The sequence below is a fragment of the Lichenostomus cassidix genome, chromosome 2 (genome assembly GCF_008360975.1).
Source record: "Lichenostomus cassidix isolate B80296 chromosome 2, HeHo_3.0, whole genome shotgun sequence".
Classification (NCBI taxonomy): Eukaryota; Metazoa; Chordata; class Aves; order Passeriformes; family Meliphagidae; genus Lichenostomus; species Lichenostomus cassidix.
In genome coordinates, this window is record NC_139482.1 from 72764767 (window position 1) to 72778499 (window position 13733).

A 13733-nucleotide genomic window follows, 5' to 3' on the forward strand; every position below is an offset into this window, starting at 1 on the left:
TGTGGAACTCCACCAGTGGCAGTTCACTGGTCTGATGTCACCCTATTTATTATAACTCCCCTTTGCACCCTGTGAGCCAGTTGTTCATGTATCACATTATGTGTTTTTCCAGCTGTGTGCGGGACATTCTGTCCAGAAGGATCCTGTAAGAGACAAGATTATCAAAATCTTTGCTGAAATCTGAAAAGGTTACATAACTTGCCTCCCTTGGTCATCCAAGTGGGCTACTTTGTTCTAAAAATAAATTAAGTTGAACAAACTGGACGTTCCCCTCATGAAATTGTGCTGGCTGTGACCAATGATTGAATTTTCCTTCTTGTGTTTTTCAGTAACTCCAGTTCATCTTTGACCGCATGGATTTTCTCCCTACAGAGATGAGCAGCATCTCTTGATTCCTCCGACATCACCCAAACTTGTTTCCACTGGGCATACAACTTAAAAGAAGATCCCTGGACAGCCAAGCAGGCCTTCTGCATCAGCTGATTGACTTCCAACCTTTTGGAATTCCCTGGTGCTATGCCCTTAGGAGGTGGTGCTTAAAGAATGACCAGCACTGATGGACCCAAGTATGTTCAAAAATGACCCACATTTTCCCAGGGGTCCTTACTAACTAGTTCCCTGAGCAATCAGTAGTCTGTTCTCGTTTCAGGGTTGGCATTTTGCTGGCTCTTTTCCTCTTGTCAACAGACCATCTTGGTGCTCTCCTAATGTTCCCCTGGCTCTAGAAATTCACCCTGCTCCACAGGATGTGTATGCACCAGAACTGTTCACTTTGGTGATTGATGGTTATAAGATTAGCTTAATTTTTTGCTCTTACACGCACTCCAATACCCTATTGCAACACTGATAAGGTGTTTCAACTTCAATCTTACCATGACCACAGCAGAACTGTTATGGGATGGATGGGAGAAGTAGGAAGAAACAAAGGTGTACAAAAAGCTTACACAATCTGCCAGAAGATCAGGGCCAATTCATCCAAATTTATTTTGGCTTAAAGTCCTCTAGCAGAACTGAAAAGGCATGCCAGAATTTTTATGATCTTTGTGAATGTAAATTATCTTCAATATCTATTGACTTGTCTCATTACTGAGTAAGGCTAGAACAAGAGGAGGCAATAAAGCAAGAAGAGAAAACCTTGGAATGTGATCTGAAAGGGAAGAAGTCTAGATAGGGAGCAAGGAAGGGGACTCCAGAATAGAACTTTTATTTTAGCACACAAGAACCGACTCATTCTTGAAAGAGAAAGTATTCCAGTAGATCAGTCAGATTGCCTGCCAGATAGGTTAAGTAACTTCATCAAGTCATAATCAATCCCTGTTCTCACAGACAAAAAGCAGGTCTCTGAGGCTACCCTGCTCTGAAACTAATCCCAGTGACACAGTTCAAGGGGCAGCAAGAATAGTCTGTTTTGTGTGTTCCTTCCTCCTCTTGGTGTGAGACCTTCAGTACTTTTATACATTAGACTTCAAGCATTCACTGTTTCAGCCAAATTCAAAGGGAATCAGTGTCCTGAACCTGTGTAATCACCACAATACAGAGCAGCATGAATCAGGTTGCCTAGAATTATGGAGTGTTTGTAACCTGAATTTCCTCTTGTATCCCACCCGATGCCACAGAGATAGCAAGACTTTCCCTTTAGAATGGTACTGCAAAGAAGTTAGTTTGAAATGAGTCATTGTGATCACAGGAAACTCTAACAAAAGCAAATTTAACTCAGTTTTCAAACAGTGCACAAGTGGTGTTCAGAAAGCAGTTTAGGGTCATACTTGAATACAGGCCAGTCCAAGAAAGGACTCTGTTCTGTGAACAAAAATCAGAAATGCCCAGCAAAAATAAGATCCCATAATCACTGCACTAAATACTATTGTAATGAACAGACAAATAAGCTTTTGAAGTTTATTAATTGTTTTGCCTACACTGGTATTGCAAAGTCTTGTGAATCTTGGATTTTTTTTTAAGTCAACTAATTTCCAATAGTTCCTTATATTATTTTTAGACCATATGTCACTTTATAAATACTAAGGCAAGTAGAAATTATTTCATCTATTTTAAAGAATATTTTGGTATTCTTTTTCCACCCTGGTACAACAAAATAGTATGTCCCAATATATTTTTGCAGTGCAATGTGGTGTAATTCTCATTCAGAAGGGATGGTACATACAAAGCAAATGTTTAATCTCTCCTGGGTGAGAGGTCACTTTCACAGGAAATTCATTTCATAACAATTTCATATCTGTAATACTTAAGAATGATCTTCCAGGATCACACAATGAAACAGAAATCTTCTTGGGAAATGATACTACATTTCCCCTTAAGATTTAGGTCAGCTACATTTTGTAGAACTTCCATCAGGATGTAAAGGTGTCCTTAGTGAATTGAAAAGGGCACAATAATAAAACTATCTGAACTGGGGAATGTGTGCAGTAGGAAATAATTTCAGTAGGACACAATGGAACATAACTTGAAGGCTAGAAATGGAAGAATTAAAATAACTTTCAAGAAAAGAAAAAGGTACCAGATGCATATCACAAATTATTGTGTTATAATGAGAGAAAAGCTAGAGAAAGGAGAAAAAGGAAAAAGACATTTGGAATGTAAGAGAAACATTTCTGCAAATAACCTTCTTGTGGCCTCTAAAAATTTTTCAGACCAATCTGCTTTTTCTGCTGCTTCATATCAATGGGAAGGCAGTGAGGCCCTACAAGGAATACAGAGCACTATTTTGGAATGCAGGATCAAAGGACTACTTATAGTTCACAAGGATTCCAGTTTGGAAATCTCAGATTTACTGGTTTTCAAATCCTCTTGTAGTAAATGAGCTGATAATGAACTTCATTCAGAAACAACAACTTGAAGAACCATGAAAACAACAGTTTATAAGAAGTTTTGAGCACCTTATGCACTCCTGTCTAACTTGATCTTTTCTCTATTCCCTCATCCAGAGACTTGGTAAAGATGTTAAACAGAACTGTACCCCAGTAGTGAGCCCTGGGAATTACCACTTGTAATTGGCTGTCAGCTGGATTTCACTCCTTTCACTACCACTCTCAGGGCTCAGCCATCCATACATTTTTTTATCCAGTGAAGAGTATATCTGTCCAAGCCATGAACAGGCAAATGGAATGGACAGTGGTATCCAGGTAAGGAACACCCACAGCCTTGCCATCATAGAATCGTTAGGCATGGGAAAGACCTCTAAGATTGAGTCCAGCCCTCAGCCTCACACTTCCAGGTCCACCACTAAACCATTTACCTAAGCACCTCATCTACAAGATTTTCTAATCCTTTCAGGGATCACGATTCCATCACTTCCCTGGGCAGCTAGTTCCAATTCCTCATCACCTTTGTCATCCGCACTAAGCTGGTCAAAGAAATTAATTTATCAGGCTGATCAGTTCCACAGTTTTATGCTAGCACAACACTAATTTTTAGACATGTTTTTTTTGTGGTGTACTCCATACAGTCAACAGAATTGCTCCAGCTTACATTGTCCAAAACCACCTGGTCCATGGCTACTATATGACTGAAGAAAGATATTCAGTTTGATAAAATTTTCATATCTTTAGGTAAATAAATTTCACAAGTCTGATGATTTGGGTTTTAAAAATTATTTTCTCTGAAAGTATTTAATGAATTACTATATTCCAAGTTAACTTTTTAAAAGAAAGGATATTTTATCGAAATACTTCTAATCAATAGCTTATTCACATAGAAGAATCTTAACACAGTACCATTAAAAACATAATATGCAGAAATAGAGCTGTACATTTAGGGAATTAGCCCCAAAATAGATTTTGTAGTGTAACTGATGCAGTTTGAAGAGCTGCCAGGTTTGGTAAGGCCCAAGAACCAAGTAAGGTGGCCCTCTGAGCTGAAAAATAACTCCTTACATAACAATGGAATCTTTTACATTGGTGTGAGCTGGTAGTAAAACTCTTTTTTCTTACCGTCTACCTTTCCTTTTCTACAGTGACCACATGACAGCTATGCCAAAGGAAATGCTAGTTACAGCTAAACCCCCTGCAAATTAAATAATGTTTTTCAAGAAGTACTTTTTACTCCTTTTCATGTAGAAACTACTCATACATACAGATAAAACTCTTTTTTAGGCCTGATTTGCAAAGTAAAGTTCTAAAGGGGCCAAGGCAATATTAATTAGGAAACTGAAAAAAGAAAGATTATCCCTTGTGATTCAGTTCTTTATTTAAACAGTCACTGCAAACACCAAGAATAATTTCCCTTTTCAGTGTTTCAGATCAGCAGGGTTCATTGTATGCTGAGTTTGAAGCCTCTCAGTAAGTAAGCAAAATGCATGAGTTAGAACTGTTAAATAAGCTTTCAAGCTGTATAAGGTAGAAAGACACTAAATAAATTCTTTGTAACTACTTCCAGTCTCAAGACTGTAATGTTTATTAAAAACTTCAAGGTATATCCTTACATTAAAAAGAATTCACCTTCTGGTTAAAAAGAATTAAAAAAAAAAAATCACCTTTCCTCCAGGTGGATGATCTGAAAACTGTCTTTCCCTGTCTTCCACAGCCCAGATGGAGGGGACAATTACCACTGTTGAGATTGGAGTGCGAACTTTTTCATGTTTGCCACTGTTTTTTACTTCAGTCAACTTTTTCCTCTTGCTGCTTTTGGCAGAAGTGTAGAGGAGTAATTCAGCTTCTTCCCCTCAGTAACTAGAGCATAACAGGGAAAGATCTGGAATGTTTCTTTCAAAAGGCCACAATGAGTAGAAGTTGCATATACAGTATGGATTCCTTATGCTGAAGGAGAATGGTCAGCCAAGGAGGAAGTGTATTTATTGTCAGCAAGAGGCAAGCTACTGTTTCTGGGAGAGAGACAAGAATACAGAAAGCATATAATTCTTCCTTCTTGACGCCAAATTAACCTACAATAAAAATTCATAGCACTTTTCCCTACTGATTTTGACCTATGAGCCCTCACCTTTGCTATTGGGAGCTATTTTTTCTTTTTCCCATAACTGTACGGAAAAGCTAGTCCAGGCAATGCTTACTCCAGTCTTATCTCTGGAGAGATGAAAAACATCATCATTCCCCTCATTCCCTGTAAAAAATAAAGGTGTGGAGTTGTTATCAGATCCCTGTCTTTCAACTTTGTCTTGAGTGGTCACTGTTGGCTATCACAGCCCTGAGTCTTGCAAAATAGTTATGGACTTCTTTTTGTCCCTACCCCAACAGTAGTGTTTCCCAGAAGATCCGTCATTGTACAGCTGACTACTGGCTTCACAGGATCTTGTCTGGAGCTGGGCTCTGTGGTATTCCCTCAAAAAGAGTCCAACATCTTCATCTTAGCATCTGAAACATTTGGTAGCACTTCTGCTCAATGAATGCCAAATCAATCAAATGCCAAAATTATGTTTAATACGGAACCTCTTGCACAGAATAACATCAAGTCAACTATTGCAGTTTGTGTATTTATTTATTTTTTAAGTTAAACTTCAACATACTCTGCTTTTACAGCTCACTTCAATACCCTCATTAGTACCAGATCCTGTACTAAGCTGCATACCAGTAATGATTACATTTAGGATCAACCTAAGATGCTAGAATATCCACTCAAGGTGCTTTATTGCCTATCTAGAGTACATATTGCATCCTAATATCCAGAATTCATAGCCCAGGTATAGAAAGGCACACAAAGAGCTAAACAGCTGAATGATATTATGACACTAATGATTTTTGTGTTCTCAACAATTTAGAGAGCCCTGAAAACTGTGTCTCAGTTACAGCTGAGTTACATAGCACTGTATGTACTTTAAGGTCCCAAGACATCGCTCAACCCATTAAAAAAAGTGTCTTCTCTGACAGGAGACTCCATCAAACATGAAACATCAGAGAAGTTTCCTGTATGGTCTATTCCCTCATGGGCAGGAAAAAAAGGCACTTTCAAAATTCTTTTGTAGCACTTGTAGTGAAGAAAAGGAAGCCAGAATACAATGGATGCCATCTGTCTAAATGCTATGTTTTTGGGAACATCCTACAGTGCACCTCTATAAAACCATGCATGTTCACTTACTGCAAATTTCACTGCTTACAAGCATCAAAATAATGGATGGCATGACCAATCTTTTTCCCTCATAACATATTACAGTTTACAATCACCTGCAGAATAATTTGTGCTGTTATTTAGACTCAAAGGTCATTACAAAGCTATATTTTGCATGTGGTTGTTTAGTTCTTTACAGAAAAATACTGATTAAGTTGTCCTAGATTTCAATTGACAGTGGTCCCTGCATTAATTTTAGAATCTGCCCTTTAGAACAATATGTTGCTATTTTTCATTTCTGTATTAGCCTTTGCTTACAGTCCTTCCGTCCGTTTTCACTCCAGTGAATCTGAATGGAAAGCAAAATGAAGATATATTTGAATAGAAGCTCTACTTAAAAAAAAAAAAATCAACAAAACAAATACCCAAAACCCACACATTAGTTTTATCCATTTTACAGTGGAAGTAGATATACAACAAAGAAATTGAGAAAACAGGAGACCATTTCAATACTGAGCACTCTGGTGCATTAACCTTGGGCAGCTGCTAGACAGCTACCCAGCTGCTCTGTCACTTCTCTTCCTCAACAGGATAGGAGGAGACAATATAAAGGAAAAACTCATGAATTGAGATAAAGACAAGGGGATCCCTTACCAAACACTGTCACTGGCAAAACAAATTTGTCTTGGGGAAAAATTGGGTTCCTGTCTGTTAAGGTAAAGTTGGTTTAAGAAACAAAGACAAAATCTAAAACACCCTCCCCTACCGTATTCCATTCTTCCAAGGCTCAGCTTCTCTGCTTCATTCCTGATTCTTCTAACTCTTCCCCCAGTATGTATTTAGCTTAATACACGTTTAAGCCTGTTGCAATGGACAACACAAAATAAATCAATTTCTACAAGAATTGAACACCAACTTGAATCCTGAACCAGTCCTGTATTTTACTTCCAGTAAAATTTAATCATTGCAAATGTCCAGTTAAAACAGGAATCTGGAAGTAGTAGATAGAGGGTGAAAAGGACAACAGTCCCTTAATTATTCTCATTTGGCTTTGATATTAAATTAACACAGTATTAATATCAGAGCCTCTTCAGTCCTTACTAAAGTAAGTTAGTTTAAATCAAACACTCCACTTTTTTTTTTCTCCAACACTGGAAATGCCATTTGCATTTCTTGTATTTTCACAGCTTTTACTACTGTTAGTTTCTAAATTGAAACAGAATATATTGCAGATCTATGAAGACTTACAGTTTAATGGTTTAACCCTCTTCTAAAAGTGACATAAGTAACAGAAATAAGGAACTCTGGAAATGGAGCAAATTCTTTCAAATGGGTTGGTATTACCATAAGCAGCCAAGCAAATATTTTGAGCATTCTGACATTACATACATAGAGACAGTTATATAAGCTACTTTATCTCTGAAGCCTGCTTCTTGTTTCTTTTACTGAAAAAGGTTTTTTCATCAATACAACCATGGTCCAGGTCAAACATTTACATAGTAGGTTACTAAATTTGTCTTGATTTTGGCTGGAGACCTAATTTTCTTCCTAGTGGCTGGTATAGTGCTGTGTTTTGGATTTAGGATGAGAAGAATGTTGATAACAAACTGATGTTTTAGTTGCTGTTGAGCAGTACTTACATGAAATCAAGGACTTTTCAGTTTCTCATACTGCACTGCCAGCAAGTTGGTTTGGGGTACACAAGAAACTGAAAGGGGACACAGCCAGGACTGCTGACCCCAACAGGGATATTCTAGACCATATGTCATTGTGCTGAAAAATGAAAGTGGGAGGAGATGGCAGGGGAATATAGCCCACTGCTCAGGGAATGGCTGGGCATAATTCACTGCATGGTAAGCAATTGCATTATGCATCACTCGGCTTGTATATTCCCTTAGCATTTTTATGAGTTTCCCTTCCTTTTCTGTCCTGTTAAGCTCTTTTTATCTTGACCCATTAATTTAATCTTTTTTCAGATTCTTTTGCCATCCCACTGAGGGGGGTGTAGGCAACTTGCTGTGTGGTGTTCAGCTGCCTGCTGGAATAAACCACAACAATCACTCAGAACATATTTTCAAGTATCAAATTCTATTTAGAAACACCAAAGGTGATAAATATTTTGGCAGAATCTTTATCCTTATGTTCTTGAGAATGTCTGGTGCCAGAAAAAGCATACTCTGATATACTCAACAATGTGCCTCATACGACTTTCCGTTGTCCTGTAGTTTATGTCTGTCTTTTCTCTCAGTAACCCCTTTATGGAAGAGCATTCCACGATGCAGTCCAAGCAAGCCTTGTCCTTTTTCTCACTTCTGTTACAAACCAATACCTTGTTAAAAATACTGTAGCATTGATGCCTAAAACAGGGTTACCTGAAACAGCGGCCAAGACAAAGTTAGGAGAATAAAGAGCAGACAAATTTATTAAGGCCTTAGGCACATTCAGGGCAAGCAAAGCCCCCTTGTAAGGCTATACCCAAAAATGGACTCCGGGTCACAAGCTCTTCACATTTTATAAGTTCTGTCTTTTTAGCATATTGGGCCTTAATTCTCCAATCACACCCCTAGGTGATGATGTCAACCACCTCAAGCCTGCTCCCGCCAGTTCACTGTTGTTTACATATTTTTGGGGCTCTGAGGCAATGAATGCATCCTTGGATTTCCATTCAGTGGAATTGTTTTGGCTAAAAGTGCTGGGAACAGAAGTTTTTGAGTTTTATATGAATCCTAGAAGTACACACCAAACTTATAGATACATGAAGAATAGAAGCTAGAAATTCTTAAGGCATCATTATTGATAGCATGAATGAAGGCTGTAAAAGTTACTGCAAAACACTGAAGAACTCCAAGCTGAGATTACAAAAGAAAGATGTGTTTCTCGTTGTGTAAATGTTTACACTAGAAATGCCAAGGACTACCCAAAGTAGCAGATCCAATCTTTACCTCTGCAAGAAGTCTCAACAACTCTAAGTCTCTTAGATTTACCAATTCGTCACAAGATAAGGGTCTATGATGATTGATATCAGGCAAATGTCCTAAAACTTACTGTGGAAGCTTAAATTTAACTCTGAGGAAGAGTGTAATTGTGTTTTTACATACTCTTTCAGTAGAAGAGCAATTATCAGCATTGCCAAAAATTCTTACTAAAGAATACACGCTTAGGAAATGAGAAACATGGCTTCCCACTCGCCAAGCAAAACAAAATCTGAAGCTCCAGTGGTGCTGGAAAACATTAAGTGCACGAACTTCAATATTATACTCCTTGTGCCTTGTAAAATTAAGAGGAGTTGAAAACAGTTTACTGAGGTCATATATAGAACAATTCAATCTAATAAAATGTTTCTTATAATAATTTATGGTTTGTTTTGCTTTTTTCACTTTGACTGGCTATTTATCTTCCACTTCTCAAGTACATAAAATAATCAGCTGTGAGCAGCATTTCCTTACAAGTCATACAGTATTATTGATAAAAGGCATCTGTTTCATTATGCTAAAAAAAAAAAAATAGCTTAGATTGAGCTTCATTTTTCTGTAGGCAAGGAGAAGAACTAAACCAGACTCATCCTTGACAATCACAGATTTTAACAATCATTCACTTAACTTATTCAGATGACTGAATGGGTGTGTAAAAAGAAATGCAGTTTACATCCTAATGCTTGTATAGCTGCCATACTGACTCATCCTCTCCGTCCATGCTGTGCAGTGCAGAGTTAGTGCAGTTCCTAAGGTGAATGGCAAGAATTTGACTTTAAGAACAGCCCTTTGGAAAACTTTCAATAAATACTTTGCCTCAGTTGCCTTTACCACACTGAGGACAACAGGATCTGGAATATATGAATCGGATGCTGTAAGTAGATGCCTGTAACACAGCACATCTATTGACTGTAACATTTGTGTTGCTGCTCTGGGTATTGACTGTGTTCTTTTACCTCAATTTGTAAAGGTTCCTTTAAGAAGGGTGATGAGTTCCAATGGAGCCCTTAGAGAGAAGAGAGGGCTGTTTCTGGGGAACTTAGTATACACAGGGATATTCAGATGGCAGTACGTGTTACCTGCACGGGGTGAAGAGATAGAAACACTTAGAAAATATGCAACTATGTCTCAGAGGCCAGTGATTGTCTTCTAGGGGCTAAAAGAAACTTTTTCAGTTCACTGCAGATCAAAATTAATGCACAGTCTGAAATCAAGCCTAATCATAAAAATTACTATTTTACTTCTAAGTTTCTGTTCTCTCTGACCCAGTCACTGAGTTGCCTCCATTTTAAAAGTATTATAATTGTTTTGAACTGAATTATATTAATGTTGAAAACCCCTCAGTCATCTTTGAGGAATTTATTAAAAGAGGTCTATATATTATATACAATCTATATATTAAAAGAGGTATGCTGTAAATCTCTGACCAAGCTATGTCCACACTACTTTCTTAGTATCACCTGACAGACAACAACTCATTTGGACTTCATTCCCTGAATTATGTCTTGTCATCAAACGGGGAAGAAAGAATTTTTGAGGCAGTCAAACAACTGGCAGAGAAGTCAAAGGAGAGAGAAACACTGACAACTGTTAAAAATTCTAGAGCCAGCAGAATGTCAGCCACTACCAAGGGGCCCCAGAATCACACGCTCAAGCCTGTTTAAAGAAGAAAAAATAAAAGAGCAACCATGCAACACCTTTGCTGCTGAAAGCCAGGACATCAGATTTACAAAGCATTAAGCTGTATGGATAAATACAGAAGAATACACAGGGTATATGTAAAATCCGAGGGACAGATAAAAGCAGTACACTGCCATTTTCATCTGGCCACATCCAGTCCAAATTTTACATTGTCAACCATGTCTAAATCCCAGCTTCTGGGATCCTGAATTCAAAACCACCTCCATTTTTAACAAGATGAGAGTGTTTTAAAGTACAAGAAAAATGACATTGACCTTCAGATAGCTGTTTCAATCTTTTATATTCCTTCCAAAACAGAAAAAAACCCCAAAAGCATTTGCATTCATATCATTTTATTTTAATATAGGTGTAAGAAGTGTCACCTAAGATAACAGGGAAATTTGAAAAGGAGGTCAACCTCTGAGCAAGCCCAACCCTATATTTGGGAGTAATAACAATCTCTCTGGGCTGGTTTAGCTTTTAGAGATCTGTGACTGAAAATACTTGCTAGTTAACAAGTTATCCAAGTGAATTCATTTTAAAGTATAGAGACCTGGTATCATAAAACTTCCATTAGAAATATGATTAGTGTGTGTGGGAAGAGGTGTTACCTATAATAATGCAATTGGTCTCCTTCCATTAGGTGTTTATATTGGTCATAGGACCAACCACTGGTGAATCTTATTTTGCATTGCAATAGTTCACCATGCTTCATACTCATGAGGTGCACACGGTAGGAAAAGAGGTAGAAATTCAACATGGATGGGGGGATGGACAGCTCAAGGACAATGTTTAAATTTAGAAGTAGTTGAAGAAAGAAACGCTTGACCTGACCTTTTGTTATCCTACATATGTTCTTTACAAAGCATTCCACTCAGCTGATATTAAGGAGCATTTTCTACTGAACCTGCCTGGAACAATGGTGACTGAGTGAATGATTATGCAAATCACACATCAGTATTCCCAATGGCTATTACACAGCACAAATCCCAGGCTCCTTCCTGTTAAGAAAGAACTACTGAGAAAATGAATCAGCCAAGTATCAACTGTTTCAAACGTTGCCAGTGTTCTACATTTGAAGTACAATTGAACTGCCTTGAACTTGCATTAAAAAAGTATTTTTAAAATACTTCCATGGTTATTTACAACACTGATAGTTCTTTACTTAGCATATGCTGTGCTTGTGTATTAAAACCCTATTTTAACAGAGCTGTGCAGATTATGATAATGACAATACACTGCTGGACTAGAAGCAGATATAATAATCTTTTTTAATTTAATCCTTCACTGTGACAGTGGAGGAGTGAGAGAAACCCATGGTTTTGTTTGGTGACTGCTTGGCTGTCAGAGTAGGATTGCACAACCCACCCTCCCTGCCCCCAAGCACTTGAAATTCTGAAGACAGAAGCTAAGGTCAGAATATGAATGAAGTAGAAAGTGCTGATTGAATTATATTTCTTTTCTCTCTTGGGAGCAGGATGGCAACTGCACTGTAGCTTTTCTGCTGTGCCATAGCTTTCAGTTGCTCCTGTTTGTTACCCATGCTGGGTGCACTGGTGTAGGTGCTTCAGCTGGGCTGCTGATTTTGCCCCTAAAACTGACAGGCTGCCCTCAGGCTCATCTCTAGCCAGCCTGGTCTTACACCCTTCAAAACTAATTTACAGCCATCTCAGTCAGGCCTCCCAACTCATGGCCTGGAATTCTTTTCTCCCTTTTAGGCAGGTGAACCCCATCTGTCTCCAGCAGGCCTGGTAAGCAAGAAAGAAACAAGGATGAACAAAAGCACATGAATACCTAAAAAGTTTCAAACCAAGTTACTGTGCTTATGCTTGATACAGAAAATTATAGACAATTTTCTCAGTAATTTTTCTGATGAGGAAGTTCTGAATACTTAAGCCATTTTCCTATAGGTATCTAAACTCAGAGAAACTATCCCAACATAAGCATTCTTTTCACCACAGAGTTTTGTTTTTTTTTTGTTTAAAGAAGTGTTTTTATAAGGAGTTTTTAGTTTATAAGGAGTTTTTAGCTGACAAGATGGTATAAAGTGTTTATATGGAGAATGTTCAAGTGAAATCAGAGGTCATTAACACCCTAACAGACTTTAAGGATATTTAAGCATAATATTATTTTCTCTAAATAAAAATTACCTTTAGAAAACTTTCATATGGCTAATTAGAAGCCCTGTAAAGTAAAAATATCACTTTGATTATTCTAATAGAATTATAGCCATCTAATTAAGTTTGAAATTAACCTAACTGATTTTGTGGCAAATAATTTTTTTTCTTTGTGTTCATTCCTTCTTTTTCTTGTATGTTGATCTGAATAGTTTTTTTAGATTAGCTAAGATATTACTGTATGAGTATTCATTAATCTCTAATTAGCATTTTTAAATCCTTGCATTTTGATTTAAACATGCATGAAGCCTCTGTAACTGCAATTAGAATCACTTATTTAATAAATTTTGAACTAATGAGTATATTGTTCTCAAATTATTTCTCATATATTTCACAGAAAAATGAGATTATAAAAAGTATATAAAAATACACTCTTGGGAGATTTTCTAGCAGCAAGGTGCTCTTTGTGGGTTTCGGGGTTTTGAACAATATATTTTTTTCTTCTAATTTGATATAAAACCAACACTAGCCCCAGTTTATTCAAATATCTCAATATTATAAAGACTGATAGATGTCTATCTGCTGTAGAGGGCATTCTGCCATGAAGTTGTGTCTGTGACATTTCTGTTTATTAAAAAGAACCAGATTCCTATGCCCTTCTCTCAACTAATAAAAAGAACTTTTAAGACAATGAGGAGTTTGCACACTGGTGTAAACCTCACTGTACAGATTGGTAGAGTTCTGCTCACCTCCTGTTTTTAAGATAATGGAAGTCTGACCAAATAACAGCAAATTTCTCTTAAAAAAGTGCTTTTACATAAAGAAAATCACCAGAGCCAAAACCAGTGCACACATGTATTCAATATCCAGCTACGATAATATAGAAGAGTTGAATTTAGAGAGAGTTAAATCAGAGCCAGATCTGATATCCACATTTCCTAAAGACAGG